This window comes from Xiphophorus couchianus, chromosome 7 (assembly GCF_001444195.1).
Source record: "Xiphophorus couchianus chromosome 7, X_couchianus-1.0, whole genome shotgun sequence".
Taxonomy (NCBI): domain Eukaryota; kingdom Metazoa; phylum Chordata; class Actinopteri; order Cyprinodontiformes; family Poeciliidae; genus Xiphophorus; species Xiphophorus couchianus.
The window spans coordinates 26,542,459-26,546,993 of NC_040234.1; positions in this window are offsets into that span (position 1 = coordinate 26,542,459).

A 4,535-nucleotide genomic window follows, 5' to 3' on the forward strand; every position below is an offset into this window, starting at 1 on the left:
CTGTCGTTCGGCCCGTAAGCACAAACGACAGTCAGAACCCGTCCCCCCACCCGTAGGCGGAGGGATGCTACCCTCTCGTTCACCGGGGTAAACCCCAACGTACAGGCGCCGAGATGGGGAGCAACAAGTATGCCCACTCCTGCCCGACGTCTCTCTCCCTGGGCAACTCCAGAGTGGAAGTATGTCCAGCCCCTCTCAAGGAGACTGGTTCCAGAACCAGAGCCATGCGTCGAGGTGAAACCGACTATTTCTAGCCGGAACCTCTCGACCTCACGCACTAGCTCCGGCTCCTTCCCCACCAGAGAGGTGACATTCCACGTCCCAAGAGCCAGTTTCTGCAACCGAGGATCGGACCGCCAGGGTCCCCTCCCTTGGCCGCCACCCATCACACAGTGCACCCGACCCCTTTGGCCCCTCCCACGGGTGGTGGGCCCATGGGAGGGGGGGCCCATGTTTCCTCTTCGGGCTGAGCCCGGCCGGGCTCCATGGGTAAAAGCCCGGCCACCAGACGCTCGCCATCGTGCCCCCCCTCCAGGCCTGGCTCCAGAGTGGGGCCCCGGTGACCCGCGTCCGGGCGAGGGAACACCAAGTCCAAGGTTTTCCTTCATCATTGGGGTCTTCGGGCTGCACTTTGTCTGGTCCCTCACCTAGGACCTGTCTGCCTTGGGTGACCCTACCAGGGGCATGAAGCCCCAGACAGCATAGCTCCTAGGATCATTGGGGCACTCAAACCCCTCCACCACGATAAGGTGGCAGCCCATGGAGGAGAAGCAATTAATTATAATCAAAATCTGCTGTGAATAAATATTTTAATACTGAAATCTTATCCAGTCTGCAGGTTTGTGCAGCACAAAGGGGATTTTTGGAGGGAAATAAATATCCGTCATCGTAATCATTTACATTTTTTAACCAGAAATGTTCATTTGTAAAAGTCATTTACAGAATTCATGTAAATTCTTTAGGGAGCAAATCCAGTGTCAGCGTTTTCCAAATGGAAGTAAAAATGTTGATTAAGTCAAACGTCAGATGTTCTCTGTTGTGGCCAGCGAACGCCACACGTTACTGTGGTTACCAGGGAACAGCTATATGAATCACATACTTATAATAGTATGTCGTGTTTTTTTTTTTTGCCTTCCAATCCTTATGTTTCCGTCTCATATTTAGAGAAGAAGAGAAAATTATGAGGAGAAAACAAAATGATGATCAAGTTGTTATTAATTTAGAAATAATTCATGTATGTTTAAATTATCTGCATACAGCTCAAACTAAAATGAATCATTGTGGTAGCAGATCTGAGTCTTTGACTGAGAACTGAAACGGGTCTCAACATGCCAGTTATATATACTAAAAAGGAAATAAGAATAGATCATTTTTTCCCTGAAATAAAAGTCATTTCTCTACATTTTGTGTTGCGGTTTATGTTTTTATAGCCGTGACAGACTCTGCCTCTCTTCCTCCCCACCAACACAGATGAAGAAGCACAGAATTGTTTTGTGCCTAATACAACTCAGGATGCTGATAATGCATCTCTGTGTTGATGACAGAGTTGCTCAATTTTAGATGATCTGTGTGTCGCACAAACTGACACTAAACCCTGACAAAATGAGGATAAGTTGTCTTCAGTCCAATAAAATCACTGCAATTCTCCTTATTATGTTGACACAAGGAAACATATTTGATTTTGATTTCTTGGTGTGATGAGCCATCAATCGGGAAATTGATTTTTTTTTCCCCCTTTGTCTTAATCACGTGTTGACAAAAAGAGGTGGTAGTGATTATTTGTTTATTTAATTGTTTATTTATTCATTTATTTTTTGCCATAATCACTTCTGCCAAAAAAAGACTTATTTTTAAGAACATTCCAACTTTTAAAACCTTTTCTTTTAAGCACACAAATAAATCTAAATAAAACTGATGTTGTTTAATGGAAATATTTCATGTGACTCATTTAACATGAACTTGTAAGAATATTCTTACCTAACATTGATTACGTAGTAAAGTAGATTATTTCTATGTTTTCCGGTCATTTTTCAGCAGACGCTGGACGCTGAGCATTATTTAGCAGTGAAACTGAAACTCTCTTATTATAAATCCAGGCTCACTATTCAATCCACATGCTGGCAGATATATTGCTACATTTTAATCCAATATGTTAAGCAGATTTAGAGTTAGAATAATAAGTTAGATTACTAAAAAGTAGTAATCTAAAAAAAAGTGAGCAGGTTAATAACACTTAAAAATATTAATTTAACTTTGTTTTTTGGGCTCTTTCAATATATTCTAAAAAAATTATCTGAGTTAAACTTGATTTGCTTCTTTTTCATTGGTTGTCATTTTATGAGAAAATTATTCAACTATAAAACAGTAGATCAAATATCAGCCTGGTATCTGTACATTTCTCCTCTCATTACGATTTACATTTTAATTGGAAGAACTGTTGAGGTTGTTTTTTCTTATTAGTCACTATGTAATATTAGAAGCTGCGCTCTTGTTATTTTTGTTGTTGTTGTTTTTCTTTTTTGTTTACACTTAAGGATGTTTGAGTGTGTGGCAGGAAAACTCTCTGCAGAATGACAGATAAAACCCGGCGTAACCTCAGGAGGGAGGTAAAGGCTTCAAAGTCCCACAGCCTCTTTTATGGACGATGAAGTGTGAGAATTGCCCCTAAGCTCTTTCCAACCTTGCTGCTCAGTGCCAAGACCGACCACAAAACACACACGGGCTCACCAGGCAGACCTTTTACAGCTGCTGGAGATCCACGTCTCAGACTGTGAAAAGTCAACAAAAAGTTGTTTGTGAAGGATGAAGCCGTTTCTCTTTCAAAGACGACAAATTATGTTTTGTCTGGATTTGGAGGCAGATGATTTAAAGTCATGCAGGTTTTTTTTTTTATGTATTCGAGGCGCGCCTGAAGTCTGCCTAACTTATTGGATTAATTAGGGTTTTTAGATAAATAGGACCGAGTGTCATCCGCATCGCTGGAAATTTATCCCGTGCTGTCTGATCATTTTACCGAGTAGGAGCTTATATAAAGAGCAGCGGCTCAGGCGCCAAGCCCTGTGGTACTCCACAAGTAACCCTGGACTGTGAAGAAGATTGATGGTAAACACAGACAGACGTAAAACAAACTGGAATCTGTCAGATAATTGAGATTTATACCGGCCTGGTGATGTCCCCCACAGCATGCTTAAGCCTTTCTAACAGAATACAGTAATGAGGTGGATCAAACGCAGCACCGAGATCTGACGCGACAAGTTCAGACACAAGTCCATTATCTGAGGCCGAGAGAATATCATTAGGAACCTTCAGCGGCGCTGATTCAACGCCCTGACGAACTCTGAAACCCTTAAAACGGGTCAATGCTTAGTAAACGCTCACACAGGTGATTGGCAGCTATTTTAGTTGAGAAAACTTTCAACTAAATTGAATATTGACAGACATAAATTATGTTTCTGTGATTTATGAAGTCGTCTTTAGAGAGACAAGGTTCCTCAAGCAAAGGTTTACTTTACAGTGAACTAAAACAACCGCTGGTTCTGATTGGTTAATAAGGGCAGAATGTCCCTCCCCCTTGCCCTTTGACACGCTACAGCTGATTCACCACATCATAACCTGCCATGAATGCTAAAGCTAGTTAGCATAGCCACCGATGTGAGCAGATATAAATGGATTTCCTGGAACGGTAAGTTGTTTTTCAGCCGTTTGGGCTCTGATTGGTTGGTTCTGTCTGGGTTTCTTCAGACAGCAGAAAACTGTCTGAAGAAAAAAGGAAATTGATTTTTTTCACAGATTATCTGTCTCATATTAAACTGAAGATATGGTGACAACTTTAAGAAATATGAAAAAAATAATAAATCTTATATAAAAAAGTAATAACAAAACTTATAAAAAATATATTTTTTAATCTTTACTAAGTAAAAAAAAACGTATTTTAGTAAAGTTACATACTGAAGATTTAACCATCAAAGTGTTTGAAGAGAGAAAACTTCTGTTCAATGAATCACATTTAATAATATTGGTTATCTGTCCAGATTTCCATATCAATGCATCTCTGTATAGGTCATAACATTCTTGCTACGGATTAGCCTAGCGCAACAGAATGATTACAGAAGGCTAACATAACGTTCCCAACTAATGTGAAGTGATTAAGAGGCTGGTATGCTAACGTAGCCTACAGCTTAAAAACTAAGATAAAAGCAAATAGGCCTACATATACTTACACTTTTTTGTAAATATTCAGAATGGGAGACCAAGCATCATCTCGTCCAGTTAATGGCTCTTTGTTTCTCCACGTTTCATCACAACATCATTGACTTTAGTGATTATAGTTTTTTCTGTACTGTAATGTAGTTCAGTTTTGGAAGAATTTAAATCTTAAAAACTGTGACGTTTCTTTGCTGAAAACCAAAGATGTCGTCCATAAGCAGCTAAAAGCAAACAACAAGGCTCAGCCTAGACGAGAGGCCGCCCTGGGCCGCTGCCCATGTCAGAAACTGCTACTGGGTGGTGCAGATGAGTGGTAATTATGTGTGAGA